This window comes from Miscanthus floridulus, chromosome 10 (genome assembly GCF_019320115.1).
Source record: "Miscanthus floridulus cultivar M001 chromosome 10, ASM1932011v1, whole genome shotgun sequence".
Taxonomy (NCBI): domain Eukaryota; kingdom Viridiplantae; phylum Streptophyta; class Magnoliopsida; order Poales; family Poaceae; genus Miscanthus; species Miscanthus floridulus.
In genome coordinates, this window is record NC_089589.1 from 55,038,697 (window position 1) to 55,056,267 (window position 17,571).

Below are 17,571 nucleotides of genomic sequence, written 5' to 3' on the forward strand. Positions count from 1 at the left end.
AGCTTATGAAATTCACTACAAATTTTGCATAGAACATTTCTCGAGATTCTGACGTTAAATTTAGGTAAAACAGCGAAACATAAGTTCTGTCCAGAGAATCTGTCAGCGCAATCGCGGCAACTTGTAGCAGTCATAACTCTCAAACTGAAATAGATATACGGGTGATTCCAGTGGCATATGAAACATGAAGAAGTATACTTTTATCCATAAAAATTTCATAAACTTTGGGCGTCAAGATTTTGAGATATAACACAGAGAACACAGACTGCTCAGGTAAATAGAAGACTGCAGAGACAAGATAACCAACCCAACTATCTATTCATTAATCCTTATGTCTTAAGCCTACATCTAAATGAAGTTGTAGACAAACTCTACAAAATCATTTCAATCATACAAAGATCCAAATCAAGCAAAATCATAATGACAATTCAACAAGGCATTAAAGGTGCACACAACAAGCATTGACTCAACTTGCGACACTATCGTTCTTGGTACACCAAGGGTTCAAACTCTAAGGCCTCATCTTGATGACGCGCAAGAAGTTGGTAAGAGACAGTTCTAAAAGTAGCTCAAAACAAGGAGTGGACATAGGGACAAAGTAATTGAGGAGATGGATATCAAGGGAAGGAATATAATATAGAAGATAACAAGCTTTATAGAACAAGGATTTCATGGCAAATTCTAGACCTTAAGACGACCATTTTCTAGCTAGGCTTGCGTCCTACAGTCGACATAGCTCTGATACCACACTTTTAACACCCAGTTTGAAGAACAAAACCAGGTACAAACCATATGTGTGCCCAAGAATTCAATTTACACATATAGCTACAAATAAAGGGGTAATACCAAGACAATGTCTTTATTACATAGCTCATGAGTATTCATTACAAAAGACATAGTCTTACATCACACAATGTACTAGCTCTATTCTTGTGGCGAAGGCTCCAACACCACAGGAATCGTCAACTGGTTGATCACAAGCCTAATCCTCTTGGAAAACTCCACAGAAGAACCTCCATCTGGTACCCATCCGGGATTTTGCCAAAGTATTGAAATAAAACAAGCGTAAGCTACTACCGCTTAACAAGCATAATATGATGGGATGCAAGCTCAAAGGCTTGACACGGTTGAACTGCGGTAAGCACTTTTTGTTGGTAACATTCATTATTAATCATAAGTTGGTAAGTTATGCTTAGGCTCCCGAGTGTGAATAATAATTAAAGATATCATCAATATTACCAAACCATCCAAGTAACCACTATTCAGAAAGGATCCAGGTCACTCATGACCGAGAACATGACTGATATATTAGTTTAAAACACTCTATAGAGGTTGTACATCTTTACCCATGAGTCATGATTCCCATATGCCAGGGGTCATGAATCCCATATCACCTCTTCCAAGGAAGTGCGGTAGGGTACACTACGAAGCTTTCCCCAGTCATTCTAATAAATAGCAACTGCTAAGGTTTCAGTGGACCGCCCATCATGGAGCCCATCCTCCAAGGTGGCACACGTGCTCGCAGCATTATACACACAATGGTAGGATAAGACCCATAACCATCACAGCACTCCCCTCTTGCCCTTTCTGTAAGTTGCTACAAACTAGAACAGAGCAAGGTACTAGACTAAGACCAGAGCCATCTGGTCCTCATGGTTGTACTGTAAGTCCTAGGTTGCCGCTTAAAGATGAGTCCTTATGGAGAAAAACTAGAGCACCAAAAGACAGGCCCAATGCTCTAGCCCCATTGGTTCCATGTTGCTAAAAAACATATATTTATACCTTGTTGCATATATCTTTAATCAGATTCATGACTCGAATATTGGTGGAGGCAATCTAAGCATACTACCCACATGCAAAAGCCCATAGGTAAACTGTAACAACCCAAAAATCCCAACTTTCAATTTTTTTTAAAAAACCATGTGTGATGAGTGGCAAGCTAGGAAAACACCCTAGATGCACAAGTAGCCCCAAGATAGCTTGTATGAGCATTTGCATCTAACCAACGTGTGATTTGCTTCTTCATGATTTTATGTGATGGCTAATTAAAATATGAATCAAACCTTTTTATGAAAATGCTTGTGTGTGGGCCCAAACCCTTGACCAAGCCCTAAGCCCCTAGTTGACTCTAGTGGACCCCCCACATGGGAGCAAGCATGCAAGGCAATACATGTATACATGTATAAGTACCTTTCTCATAAATGAGCTTGTAAAGGAAAAGAAAAACAGAAAAGAAGAAAGGATAGGAGGAAGAAGGAGGAGGCTAGCCAACTGGCCTAGCTCCGGCCTGCCTCTCCCTCCCTCTCCTTCCCATAGATACCCGCCGTCTGAGACCGGTCCAGCCTGCGCAGCCCCCGCGGGTGCTCGCCCGCCGACCTAGCGCCGCGGCCTAGCTTCCACTCGCAAGCGCTCAGACCCACACGCGACTGAGCCGGCCCAATCGGCAGCTAGCACCGCGCCCCGCGTCATGACGTGCGGCAGCTGACGGGTGGGGCCCGCTCATCATCCCCAACCCCACGCTCTCCTCTACTTTTGCAAAAGCACGAGGGCACCGACGTGGGGGAATCACGCGGTCCCCTGCTCACCCCCACCGTTCATGCCCTGGCCGTTGCGCCTCGACACGCGGATGCGCACCACGTCACCTAGCCATACCCCCTCGCTGCCACCCGCCCATGTCGCAACAAGGTGACATCGTCACCACGAATCACGCGCTGCTGACGCCACCGCCCGTCCTCGCCTCTTGACCGGCCGCCGCTCCCATTTGGGAGCACCAGCGCCCGTGCAACCACCCCACGCTTCCCAAAACCCTAGCCATGAGCCCCTAATCACCGTACATGTGCCCCGATGCTGCTCCCCTCCGTCCGACCATGCCATGGCCGCGCCCTCACTATAAGAGGGCACCCCGATGCCCTAGCACCCTTTCCACGCCCCTACCACCACTCGGTGGCCATCCACATTCCACTCCGAACTGGGAAGACGAAGGAAGGAGGGAAGGAAGAAGTTGGAGCCGTCGGAGCCACCAATGCCACCCGAGTTCACCGGTGTTGGAGACGCCACGATCATCTACGCTGGCGTAGCAGCTCGGCACGGCACTGCTTCGACTCATCACGGCCACAGCTCATCACCGCACCACCATCCGACCACCATGAGCCCCATGGTGAGACCTTGACCACCTCCACTCGCTGTCGTGACCTCATCGTGCTTGCGCCATCGTGCTCTCCCCCTCAGGAGGCCAAAGGCAGAGCCTTTGCCATCTTGGAAGCACAACACACTCACACAAGCCACCGGCTGACTCTGCCGAGCCACTAGTGCTCGGGAACGCTAGCGCCTGCACGGCACACTCACCATGGTCGCCATGGCCGGCGTCCGCCGTGTCGCACCCTCGTTTCAGCCACCTAGAGCCGGTTGAGAAAAGACGACCACCCTGGCGAGCTTCGCCTCACCGAGGAACACGACGTACGCTAGGTAGAAAGGGAAGAGGACCCCTAGGAGCCATTGGCCGCGCTCCGCCTTGTCGGAGCCACGCGCCTCCGATGCCGCTGCCATGCCGGGCTTGCTCCGGCTAACCTCGGGTGCCTCGCGCATCGAGGAGGGGTCGTCGAGCTTCATCAGGACCCCACGAACCCTGCCGACCAGTTGATCGAGGAAGAGGGCCTTCGCTTGGTTCTAGCCACCGCGCCATGCGCCTCCTATGCCACTGACGTGCCGAGCTTGCTCTGGCTAACCCTGGGCGCCTCGCGCATTGAGGAGGGGCCATCGAGTTTTGTCAGGACCCCACAAACCCCGCCAACCAGTTGATCGAGAAAGAGGGCCTCTGCTTGGTCCTAGCCACCTTGTCGTGCGCTCACCGGAGCTCAGCCGTGCGCCTTGGCGTGGCGTGGACTCCACCGTGCCCTTTGGCAGCCGCTGACCAGTTCCCTGGCTCGCCCGTGACCCCAGTTGGAGGAAAGGAGCAGCTCTTGGCCCCTATCATGGCCGTAGTGGCTTAGTCGCCGCTCACCGACATTGCCGAGCCACCGCCGCCATGGCCAGCATCATCCAAGCCCCAATAAACCGCCTTTTGGGCCCTGTCGTGGTCACCGAGGTGCCGAGCAGCCCTAGGGAGGCTCAGCTGCCCCGACGAGCAACCACAGCGCCCCTACGCGCGAGATCGCTGTCGGTGAGAGCTTGGCAAAGAGGGGCAGGGAACGGCTATGCCCCATCCGCTCCTACGTGCACCCGGTGCACTATGCACCGCCCGTGCGCCAGTGCCCGCGTGAGCCTAGTCCATGAGGACCGTGCCTATGGTCCACAGTGCGCCGAAGCCCTATCCACCGTGAGCCAGCTTGTGTAGACCCGAGCCCGTTGTGAGCCCAGCCACGTCACATGGAAGCCCGTGGCACCAACACATGTCTGGGCTAGGCCGGCCCAACCTGGCCTAGATCTAGCCCTGACCCAGCCCATCCAAGCCCAGTCAAGGCCCGGTCAATGTTGACCATTGACTGGTCAACGATGACTGTTGACTCAGCCCCACCTGTCAGTGACCGCAACCGTCCGGCCAATCATAGCACGCCACGTGTCATGCCCTGGTTGTCCCAGCCCCTTTTTCTTTTTCTTAAAATGATTTAAACTTTAGAAATTCATATGAAATTCTGATGACCTCAGAAAAATATGAAACCAATCCCAAAAATTTCCTAAAAACGAGCTCTACGTCATAGGCTTATGTTTGAGTGCATTTGGATCTTTTGAATTTCTGTTGCTTCTTTGTGGCTATCTATAGCGGTCACTAAATGCGGCTATATGTCTTGATTTATAGCCCAGGAGGAGCCACTGACTAAGGAGGACAACCCAGACTACACTGAGGAGCTCGGTGACAACCTACCAGTAGGTGCCATGTCCCACCCAACCTCGTAGAATCCTACTAGACATGCAAAGATGTAGCTGCTAGCGCTTTACTTTCTTGCAATTAAACTGTGATAGGTTGCATGGTAGATTGCTTGTTGAGCCATTACCTTGATGCAAACCTTACCCCTGCACACCCGCTGGTAGGATAGACGCTCTCTTACTACTTATAGCTTGCTTCTACTACGCATTATATCTATAATGTGATGCTTGGTGGAAGGTTGTTTGTGAGTGGACCTGGCACTTGGTGCCGATAACATGTTAATAATGTGGTAATAACTTGGGGAGATCTTGGCGTGAGTCTTGGGTGTGTGGTGAGGGTTGTGTCGACTGGGCAGGATCCCAACAAGTCTATGGACAAGTCTTGCTGAGGGGGTGTGACCTGGGCATCCCCTGTTTGAGGTACCTGTGGCGGGTACATGTGAGATGAGTAGATCCCGGGGAGGAGTGTCTTTGTGGAATGAATCCCTAGAATGGAGGTGCCGTCGAGGTGTGGGGTATTGTTTAACCCCTTAGGGAAGATATCCTATCCAGTCCCCCTAAGGACTGGTATGTCGAGAGAACCGGCTCATAGGACCTTTCGTGCACAGCTTCTGATGGGTGGGAGATGGCATTCTGACTAGTTGGTGCAAATCCACTACTGCCAAGGAGGTAGGTGATAGTGTAGGGAGGTACGGGCAGGTGGCCCACACCCTCCTAAGACAGCGTGGTGACCTTGGAGGCCTGTTTCTACGTCTCACAGTCTCAGCGTGCCGGTGGATTCCAGGGTGCCCTAGGGCTAAGTGGCAGGGTGGTTTCATACCGGCTAGAAGGTAGTCCGGAATCGACCAAGGCAGGGCACTACCGATGATGGCGATCTTGTGGTTCTAGGTGTACACACTCTATAGAGTTGAAATTCTATACGTATAGCCGTGCCCACAGTCACGGGCATTCCTATGTTCTACGCTTCCCTTGATTAGTGAGGGGTGTCCTTTCTTCTTCTTCCCCCGGGTTTTTGTTGGTTTTTGGCTTAGGCCATTGAGGCAAGGCATGAGAGGGAGTTGTCCTTACCGCCTAGAGAGTGAGAGTGAGGTGAGATGTGTGTGATGGGATGGGTGAACGTGTGGATGTGATGGGTTAAAACTTGATGAATTTCTATAAAATATTGTTGAACTTGCATAAGAAACCTACAGCCATATATAGGCCTTTTGCTCTACCCTTGCATTCCACTTACCACAAAGCAAACGCAAAACATAGGGTGGTAGCCAGTGGCCAGTACAAATCGTACTGATAATTGTTTGACAGGATCTGAGCCCAAGTACGACTACCCAGGAGACGACCAGGAGGACTAGAGGTCCGTCCTACGCTCGAGTTGCCGATGCTGGGGATGAAGTCTACGCCCATTTTTGTTCCACCTAGTGCTTTTCTGGATGCTGTGAACTCTGTTTGTTTCCGCCAAGTGGCAATGTAATAAATAAGTAAACCCCTCTATTTGTACTCTGTATGACAGGTATTCATGTATGACTCATGTTATCGACTGATATTCTATGATGTGGTGGAATGATCTTCTGAGACTATCACATTATGTTTCGAATCTGTGGATTTCCCTTCGAGGAAATCGGGATCATTTCAGTTGGTATCAGAGCCATGCTTGGGCCCTAGGACGAGACCCTTAGGTTTGGCCGATAGAATGAGAGCGAAAACTTGTTTCTTCGGTTATATTTACCGACCTTGCATATTCTTATGCATGGCTTACCCCCTTTCTAACCTGCTGACCTAGTCTTTGGGGCCACATATGCAAATGGCCCCAACCATTGAGCTCAAGATCGATGGAGAGAGCTACGGAGGCTTCGCTCAGATGCTCCATGAGGTGCTCCAAGAGCTAGTTGTTCGCACTGAGCTCATTGAGTACGTCTGTCGAGGCGAGCAAGGCCCTGATGGACTGTAGGGGCACGTCATCATCAACATCAAGGTCCCCGCAAGTGAGGCCATGCCATGAGCTGTAGGCCTTCACCGAGCTAGAGGTGGTGACATCCATCGACGCTTGTGTTTAGTCCATCTCACGTTCGGCACTCGGCCGCGTGATGCGTGATGCACATGAGCACCTCCAGAGAGGCCCATACCACCTACTACCTCGAGCCCTGGACCTCACCCAAAGCACCCAAAAGCAGCTGGCGGTAGCTGACCAGGCCACCTTTGCCGAGGAAAACCCCTATCTTCAGGTGTCTGGACTATACATCCTGTGCCAGGATCGCTACATCATGGAGGTGGAAGCTCAGAATCGTCACTATCGGGACATGCTGTTCCGAGCTGATGAGGCTTTCCTGGTGGAGGAGAAGGAGAAGGCCGTGCTGCGGGAAGCTCTTCATGAGGAATGCAAGGACTTCACGTATCGTGAGTGCTTTCGTGAAGCTCATGAGGAGAAGCTAAAGGCGGAAATCATGGACCTCAGAGACAAGGTGGGAGACTTCAGCCTCCACAATGACTACCTTAGCAATAAGGTATTCAAGCTTGAGGATGCTCTAGAGTGCAAGAAGATCTCTCTAAGGAAGCACCTCAATAAGGAAAAGAGGTTCGGGTTCCACAAGATGATGATGGCGAACCGCAACAACATGCTAGAGATGGACCTGACCCAGATGAGTACCAATGCTGCCCATAACTAGTCTCACCTCATTCAGTACATGAAGTACACCGAGTTCCTAAAGGACAAGGCGGATAGGATTCTGGAGGCTTGGGTAAAGTTTGATGCCTGGCATGTGAAGGAGTACAAGGAGCTGCAGGAGACCTTGCCACCCGAGTCATGCAAGAGGCCACGATGGGAGACCTTCCACGTGGAGCCCACCTTCCTCAACCTCATCACCTGCTCGTCCGAGAACTACCCCGAGGTAGCTCAGACCCAGGAGCTAGCAGAGGAATTGGAGTACATTGCCAGGATGCACCGCACCGATGACGAGCTTTAGGAGATGGACGGTAGCCCTGCTACCCCACCTGTCACTTAGAGTTAGTCCCTTAGAGTTGGTCCAATAATGTGGGAGTATGGAGTGTGTGTCAGAGATGAGCCCTGCCTGGCTATGAGACATGACTCACTTCTGAAGTAGAGTAGATGTCCCTCTTTTGGAGCCTACCTGCGTGTAGTGCGTGCTGCGTGGATCTTCTAGTGTAGCTACTGGAGATACCGCTATGTAATAAATGATGCTTCTTATGGTTGTTCATGCTTCTTTGTTTGAGTGTACAGCTAGATATAAAATGTTTTAAATTGCTTAATAATATCAGCATATGCCCTCACCCTTGTCGTCTACAGCAAGATGGCAACATGTCGCTCGAACCGGCTGATCCGCCGCTCCCCTTCCCCCACACCGGTCGTCCATGGTCGAGGCCGCCGTGGGAGGCGCATGGGACACATTCCTCTTCACTTCAAGGAGGAGGAACCCTGTGCTCGCAACCTACCGGAGACTCCTCGTAAGGAGCCCATAGACACCAGTTCCTCTTTGGGCAACATTTGTTGCACCAAGAAATGTCAGGGAGTGAGAATCACCATTGAGGGACACACCTTTCTAGCCGACCTTACCTTGCTTCCCTCTAATGGCCTGGATGTAATCTTGGGGATGGATTGGCTAACCCAACACAAAGGAGTGACATCCTGTTCCCTAAGGTATGTGGAAATAACACACCCTAATGGTCACGTGATCCGATGTGAGCCAAATCAGGGGAGAACAGTTTCCATGCTATGTAGCCTGGAGGCCAAGGCAGTTGAGGAGGTACCCGTGGTGTGTGAGTATCCCAACGTGTTTCCTAAGGAACTACCAGGGATGCCACCTGATCAGGACGTGGAGTTCATGATCGACCAATTGCCTGGTTTGGGACCCATAGCCAAGAGGCCCTACCGCATGTCGGCTGACGAACTGGAGGAGCTTAAGAAGTAGCTTAAGGAGTTATCTGACAAAGGGTACATTAGACCAAGTGCTTCACCTTGGGGTTCCTCAGTTCTCTTTGTGAAGAAGAAGGATGGTTCTATGAGGATGTGCGTAGACTACCGCAACTTGAATGTAGTGACTGTTAAGAACAAGTATCCGCTTCCAAGGATTGACAATTTGCTTGATCAACTGAGGAATGCCAAGTTCTTTTCCAAGATCGATCTTTGATCCGGGTATCATCAGATGAAGATCCGAACTGAGGACATTCTGAAGACGACTTTTGTCACCAGGTATGGACAATATGAGTTCATAGTAGTGTCGTTCAGGCTCACTAATGCCCTGGCCTACTTTATGAACATGATGAACAAGGTGTTCATGGAGGACCTGGATAAGTTTGTGGTAGTGTTCATTGATGACATCCTAGTGTACTCAGCTATCGCCGAAGAGCATGAGCAGCATCTAAGGATAGTGCTAGAGAAGCTAACGTAGAACTAGTTGTATGCCAAGTTCAGCAAGTGCGAGTTTTGGCTTGAGCAAGTCACTTTTCTGGGTCACATACTCACTGCCGAAGGAGTAGCTGTAGACCCCGCCAAGATCGAAGCTGTGAGAGAGTGGGTACAACCCCAAAACATGACAAACATTCGAAGTTTCCTTGGTTTAGTGGGATACTACCGCCGCTTCATCAAGAACTTCTCCAAGATAGCAAGACCCATGACCAATCTCCTAAAGAAGACCACCGAGTTTGAATGGTCACCAGAATGTGAGCGAAGCTTCCAAACCTTGAAACAGAAGCTCACTACCACACCCGTGCTGGCTCTACCAGATATCCAGCAAGACTTCATGGTTTACTGTGATGCATCCAGACAAGGTCTTGGCTGTGTTCTAATGTAGAAAGGAAAGGTCATTGCTTATGCCTCCCGACAGTTGAAAGAGCACGAGCAACGCTATCCTACTCGTGACCTTGAGCTTGCAGCAGTTGCGCACGCGTTGAAGATCTAGAGGCACTACCTCATTGGCAACAAGTGTGACATTTACACTGATCACAAGAGCCTCAAGTATTTCTTCACTTAGGAAGATCTAAACATGAGGTAACGCCGATGGCTAGAACTGATCAAGGACTACAACATGGAGATACACTATCATCCGGGGAAAGCCAACGTAGTCGCTGACGCCTTGAGCCGAAGGAGCTATTGCCATGTCCTGCTTGCTGACACCATGTCACCTGAACTACTTCGAGAGATGGAAGAACTCTAGCTTGAAGTGATACCGAAAGGACTTTTACACCAGCTTTGCGTATAGTACAATATCAAAGAGCGTATCTGTAATGCTCAATGACTTTGCCTAGAAATCGCAGAAATCTAAGAGCTGATGAAGATAGGCAAATGCTCTGAATTCAGGGAGGATGAGCAAGGAACATGCTGGTGCAAGGAGAGAATCTGTGTGCCTACAGATGAAGCCCTACACAAGGAAATCCTAGCAGAGGGTCATGACTCTAAGTATTGCATCCACCCAGGGAGCACCAAGATGTACGCTGATCTGAAGAAGCTATTCTAGTGGAGGAACATGAAGGCAGATATTACAGGGTATGTCACACATTGTGACATCTACAACCGAGTCAAGGCAGAACATCAGAGGCCCGCTGGACTGTTCAAGCCACTCGATGTCCCGATGTGGAAGTGGGAGAGCATATCCATGGACTTCATTGTTAGGTTGCCACGGACCCCGAAAGGCCATGACTCCATCTGTGTGATAGTCGATAGATTGCCCAAAGTGGCTCATTTCGTAGCCGTCAGAGCTGATTATAGAGTTGACAAACTGGCAGATCTATATGTTGACAATATCCTCAGGTTACATGGAGCCCCTACCAGCATAGTGTCAGATCAAGGGACATAGTACGTGTCCAAGTTCTGGAAGAGTCTCCACAAGGCTATCAGAACCTGGCTAGACTATAGCACTGCTTACCACCCTCAGACAGATGGTCAGACTAAGAGAGTAAATCTGATTTTGGAAGATATGCTTCGAGCTTGCATTCTGAAGTATGGATCAGATTGGGAAAAGAGCTTGTCACATGCAGAGTTCTCCTACAACAATAGTTATCAGGCAAGCCTCAAGATGTCACCGTTTGAAGCCTTGTATGGGAGATAGTGCAGAACCCCTCTGGCGTGGTCAGAGACCAAAGAGAGATCGTTCTTTGGCCCCGCAAAGATCAAAGAGGCCGAAGGAGTTGCCCAAATATGAGAAAATCTAAAGATTGCACAAAGCCGACAAAAGAGCTATGTAGATAACAGGCGAAGGGATCTCAAGTTCAAAGTGGGAGACTATGTCTACCTCAAGGTCTCCACACTCCGAGGCACCATCAGATTCCATGTGAAAGGGAAGCTAGCACCAAGATATGTGGGACCATACCAGATCTATGAGAGGATTGGCACACTAGCCAACAAATTAGAGCATCCTGAAGAACTAGCCGAAGTGCACCCGGTATTCCACGTATCACAGCTACGCAAATGCTTGAAGCTACTAGAAGAGCAGGTACCCATCGAGGCACTAGATCTGCAAGATACTCTGGAGTACAAAGAACACCCCATCTAGATTCTGGATAAGGCCAACAAGGAAACTAGGAGCACCACCATACCCATGTGCAAGGTTTAGTGGAGCAACCACACTGAATGGGAAGCCACTTGGGAAAAGGAGACAGAGCTGAGAATGCTCTACCCCTACCTCTTTGAAAGGTACATCACACCTTAAATCTCGGGAAGCCCCCGCGCGCACTCACCGCTGACCCAGCGCCGTGGCCTAGCTTCCACTCGCACATGCTTGCGCCCACACATGACCGAGCCATCCCAACCTGCAGCCAGCACCGCGCCCCACGTTGCGACACGCGGCCGCTAACGGGCGGGGCTCGCTTGTCATCCCCAACCTCGCGCTCTCCTCTGCTTTTGCAAAAGCATGAGGGCACTGACATGGGGGAATCACACGGTCCCCTGCTCACCCCCACCATTCGTGCCCTGGCCGTTGTGCCTCAACACGCAAATACGCGCCACGTCCCCCAGCCATACCCCCTCGCTGCCACCCGCCCGCGTCGCGACGAGGTGACATCATCGCTACGAATCACGCACCGCTAACGCCACCGCCCGTCCTCGCTTCTTGATTGGCCGCCGCTCCCATTTGGGAGCACTAGCGCCCGCGCAACCACCCCGTGCTCCCCAAAACCTTAGCCGTGAGCCCCTAATCGCCCTACACATGCCCCCGCGCTGCTCCTGGTCATCCGACCACGCCATGGCCACGGCCTCACTATAAGAGGGCACCCCAGTGCCCTAGCCCCCTTTCCACGCCCCCACCGCCACTCGGTGGCCATCCACGTTCCACACTGAACTGGCAAGGCGAAGGAAGGAGGGAAGGAAGAAGTCAGAGCCATCAGAGCCACCGGTGCCACCGGAGCTCGCCGGTGTTGGAGACGCCATGATCGTCTACGCCGGTGTAGCAGCTTGGCACGACACTGCTTTGACTCGTCATGGCCACAGCTCATCACCGCACCACCATCCGACCACCGCGAGCCCCACGGTGAGACCCCGACCACCTCCGCTCGTTGTTGTGACCACATCGTGCTCGCGCCACCGTGCTCTCCCCGTTGGGAGGCCAAAGGTAGAGCCTTTGCCATCTTGGAAGCACAACGCATGCACATGTATTCACACAAGCTACCGGCTGACTCTACTGAGCCACTGGTGCTCGGGAATGCTAGCGCCTACACGGCGCACCCGCCACGGTTGCCATGGCCAGCGTCTGCTGTGTCGCACCCTCGTTCTGGCCACCTAGAGCTAGTAGAGAAAAGACGACCACCCTGGTGAGCTTCGCCTCGCCGAGGAACATGACGTACACTAGGTAGAAAGGGAAGAGGACCTCGGGAGCCATTGGCCGTGCTCCGCCTCATCGAAGTCGTGCGCCTCCCATGCTACTGTCGTGCCGGGCTTGCTCTGGCTAACCTTGGGTGCCTCGCGCATCGAGGAGGGACCGTCGAGCTTTGTTAGGACCCCGTGAACCCCGCCGACTAGTTGATCGAGGAAGAGGGCCTCCGCTTGGTCCTAGCCGCCTTGTCGCGCGCTCGCTGAAGCTTCGCCACGTGCCTTGCCGTGGCGTGGACTCCGTCATGCCCTTTGGCCGCCACCGACTAGTTGCCTGGCTCGCCCGTGACCCTAGTTGGAGGAAAGGAGCAGCACTTGGCCCCTATCATGGCCATAGTTGCTTAGTCACCGCCCACCGATGTTGCCGAGCCACCACCGCCGAGGCCAGCGTCATCCAAGCCCCAATCCACCACCTTTTGGGCCCTGTCGTGGTTGCCGAGGTGCCGAGTAGCCCTAGGGAGGCTCAGCTGCCCCGCTGAGCAACCACGGCGCCCCTACATGCGAGATCGCTATCGGCAAGAGCTCAGTAGAGAGGGGGAGGGAACGACTGCACCCCGTCCATGCCTGCGTGCACCCAGTGCACTATGCACCGCTCGTGCGCCAGTGCCTGCATGAGCATGGTCCCCGAAGGACCATGCCTGTGGTCCATGGTGCGCCGAAGCCCTATCCACCGTGAGCCAGCTTGTGTAGACCCGAGCCCGTTGGGAGCCCAGCCACCTCACGTGGAAGCCCATGGCACTGACACATGTCTGGGCGGGGCTGGCCCAACCTGGCCCAGATCTAGCCCTGACCCGGCCCAGTCGAGGCCCGGTCAACATTGACCATTGACTGGTCAATGATGGCCGTTGACTCAGCCCCACCTGTCAGTGACCGCAACCGTCCGGCCAATCATAGCACTCCACGTGTCATGCCCTGGTTGGCCTAGCCCTTTTTTCTTTTTCTTAAATGATTTAAACTTTGGAAATTCATATTAAATTCTGATGACCTTAGAAAAATATGAAACCAGTCCCAAAATTTTCCTAAAAACGAGCTCTATGTCATAGGCTTATGTTTGAGTGCATTTGGATCTTTTGAATTTCTATTGCTTCTTTGTGGCTATCTATAGCAGTCGCTAAATATGGATATATGTCTTGATTTACAGCCCAGGAGGAGCCACTGACTGAGGAGGACGACTCGGACTACACTGAGGAGCTCAGTGACGACTTGCCAGTAGGTGCCACGTCCCACTCAACCTCGTAGAATCCTATTAGACATGCAAAGATGTAGCTGCTAGCGCTTTACTTTCTTGCAATTAAACTGTGATAGGTTGCATGGTAGATTGCTTGTTGAGCGGGAGAACCGGCTCATAGGACCTTTCGTGCACACCACTCACTTCTGATGGGTGGGAGACGACATTCTGACTAGTTGGTGCGAATCCACTACTACCAAAGAGGTAGGAGATTGTGTAGGGAGGTACGGGCAGGCGGCCCACACCCTCCTAAGACAGCGTGGTGACCTTGGAGGCCTGGTTCTACGTCTCACAGTCTCAGCGTGCTGGTGGATTCTGGGGTGCCCCAAGGCTGAGTGGCAGGGTGGTTTTGTATTGGCTAGAAGGTAGTCCAGAATCGGCCTAGGCAGGGCACTGCCGATGATGGCGATCTTGTGGTTCCAGGTGTACACACTCTGCAAAAGTTGAAATTCTATACGTATAGCCATGCCCATGGTCACGGGCATTCCTATGTTCTACGCTTCCCTTGATTAGTGGGGGTGTCCTTTCTTCTTCTTCCCCAGGGTTGTTGTTGGTTTTTGGCTTAGGCCATTGAGGCAAGGCACGAGAGGGAGTTGTCCTTGCCGCCATGAGAGTGAGAGTGAGAGTGAGGTGAGATGTGTGTGATGGGATGGGTGAACATGTGGATGTGATGGGTTAAAACATGATGAATTACTATAAAATATTGTTGAACTTGCATAAGAAACCTACAACCATATATAGGCCTTTTGCTCAACCCTTGCATTCTACTTACCACAAAGCAAACGCAAAACATAGGGTGGGAGCTAGTGGCCAGTACAAATCGTACTGATAATTGTTTGACAGGATCTGAGCCTAAGTATGACTACTCGGGAGACAACCGGGAGGACTAGAGGTCTGTCCTACCCTCGAGTTGCCGATGCTGGGGATGAAGTCTACGCCCATTTTCGTTCCACCTAGTGCTTTTCTGGATGCTGCGAACTCTGTTTGATTCCACCAAGTGGCAATGTAATAAATAAGTAAACCCCTCTATTTGTACTCTGTAAGACAGGTATTCATGTATGACTCATGTTATCGACTGATATTCTATGATGTGGTGGAATGATCTTCTGAGACTATCACATTATGTTTCAAATATGTGGATTTCCCTTCGAGGAAATCGGGATCATTTCATAAACCTAGGACAGGATATCAATATCAAGGTAGATAAACTCTAGGCAGTTCATTAACACATGCATATGAATAATAATGTATTAAAAGTGAATAGGTAATCAAGGAGCCTCATATTATACTTGCCTTCTTCAAAGTTTTGCTGCTGGTCTTCATCTTCAAAGAGTTGCTCTAGATCACCAACGTAAAACTCACTGTCTACTCGAGATCAAACAACACCACACAGGCATCCACATATACATGCATAGCAAACAAATATAAACTAATTAGAATAGTACACCAAACATTATAAAAATAAGTTGAAAAGGCCTTAAAATTGTTCTACGCTTTGCTACGAGCATGCAGACGTGAGAATCACTCAAATCGGGCTTAAAATGGAGATCCTACGCTTAAAACAAGGTTCAGTGGCATTTTTGTAGTTTGCAAAATGGACCTATACATAATTTTGTTTATAAACACGAGGTCTAACCTATAAAACTGCCTCTGTTGGACGGCGGGTTCTAATGCTTGGAAGTTCAGGGAGTTTTCCAGAAGAAAAAGGACTTAGTTTGAATTATTTTTGAACTTGGAAGGACTGTGGGTTGATTCCAGAAAAAATTGGGGGGCTCTTTTGTAACAAGCGCAGCGGCTGCGGGTCGGCCAGGCCAGCAGGGTGACATGGCGGCATGGGACTGGCGGGTTCACGGTGAACCAACCGACGTGGCGCCGTGGGCCAAGTCCAGAACTGTGCGGTGGACCGGTTAAAGAGGCGAAAGGGTAAGTTCTGATCTGAGCCATAGATCTATGGATGGACGATGGCGAGAGCTTCAGGGTCATAGGGCCGGCCAGAACAGGGATGGGAGGTGGTGGCGCCATGGCCGGTGGCAAGCTCCTTGCCGAAATTCAGCGAAAACTGTGTAGAGGCCATGGTTCCGCATGGGGAAGGCACGAGAACATCTAGCAGACTACGACGAACTCATCTAGGGTACTCGCGTCGGCTCGGGACGGCTCGGTGAAGGGGCAAAGCTGGACGGGGCGGATGGCAACACTCCGTTGAGATCGTTTGAGCGATACATCGTGAGAGAGGGCATGGGAACGGTACCTATGGGATCCTCACCTAATTCCAAAGACCAGCAAGGGGCTAATGACGGCGGCGAAGTGGCGGGGAAGGAGATCGATGGGTGGCGGCCGTTCCGTGCGACGGTGATGCGGGCGGGTGCTAGGGCACAGGTGGCGGCGACGGCGACTGCTAGGGTTCAAGGGGCCGCGCTGTGAACTCGATCCTCTGCTATATAGGCACGGCAATCCTTGATCCACGCGCTTGAGGCAGGATCGAGCGGCGGCTGCTTCGTCCAGTTCCTGCGGAGCATTAGGAAGACGGCCCGTCTCGCTGATGGGTGGGTCCCGCTGGGCGGCGCGGCGCTGCTAACTAACAAGCAGGGCCAGGCTGGCAGTGGCACAGTTGCGTGGGCGAGCTGGCCGACTAGCGCTGCTGCTAAGGCTAGGCCGTCGAGCACTTGACCAAGGCCCGCTAGGCGAGGGCGAGCATGGCAGAGGGAGGCTGGGCCTGCTGCGCCTGCTGAGGTGGGAAAAAGGAGCGGGCCTGGTTGGGCCACAAGCGGGAGCGGGTCAGAACTAAGGAGAAAAAGGAAATCAGAAAAGGAAAGATTTTTCCATTTTTTTCAATTGCGCTTTTGAGAAGAGTTTTCACAAATTCGATTTGAACCCTAAGCTAAGCTCACACATGAGCAAGCAATAAAACCTTGCAGCAGCATGAATGCATCAATACATTGTTTCTACCTTATATTTCTTTTTAATCTATTTTTGTAAATGTTTATTTTCCTATATAAAATTCAAGCAAACTGAACAAAACTAAAACAATTTAAAGCTATTTATGAAAACTGAAAATTTAGGGTGCTACACATACACCAGGTAGCACCAAGTTACTGTTGCGGGATCTACACTAAGTTCATGACTCAACGACTATTCTCAACGTGTGTACCCAATTCGTTTATGAATTACAATGGTCTACATCAACTTTTTGATGATTACCTCAACATGTGTTTACATAAATTGCATACACTACTTGGCATCTATTGTACATACAAATGATGTCCACATTATTAGAGGTCTAAATCTTTATGATGACTAGCTCCAAAGTGTTAGCAAAAATATGAAGTTCACACCATTAGCAATACAAGACCCATCTTGTTTACAAATTTATTCTGCATTAATTAATACAACACACCCATAGCAATTTCAATTTAACCTTAGAGTAAATTCAGAAAATCTATGGTTTGCACCTAGTTGGAGTAATGACCACGAAAGAGTTGATCTCTCGCTCTTGATGATCACCATTATCCAACATGGACAATGGATGTAATGTTAAGCTTGATATTCTATGGATTCATAGCTATTTGATGCTCCTCACAAGAGAGCATCACCACTTATGATCAATTTAAATATGAAGTTTTATTTACATAAAGCACCACACACATCCAGATCACAAAATATGTGTATCTCA

General features: G+C 50.6%; 1 long non-coding RNA gene and 1 pseudogene across 2 annotated transcripts; both read right to left on the bottom strand.

Annotated features, from left to right (window-relative positions):
- Nucleotides 1-17,571, bottom strand: part of LOC136488672 (ankyrin repeat-containing protein NPR4-like) — a 61,783-nt pseudogene that overhangs the window by 15,334 nt on the left and 28,878 nt on the right.
- Nucleotides 808-16,288, bottom strand: LOC136486614 (uncharacterized). Of its 2 annotated transcripts, none has more exons than XR_010766900.1 (3): nt 16,165-16,288; nt 15,195-15,266; nt 808-1,019 (listed from the first exon to the last, which is right to left on the bottom strand). It is a non-coding gene; the product is annotated as an uncharacterized lncRNA (long non-coding RNA). The 2 variants fall into 2 exon arrangements; XR_010766899.1 differs by having other exon boundaries at nt 16,150-16,283.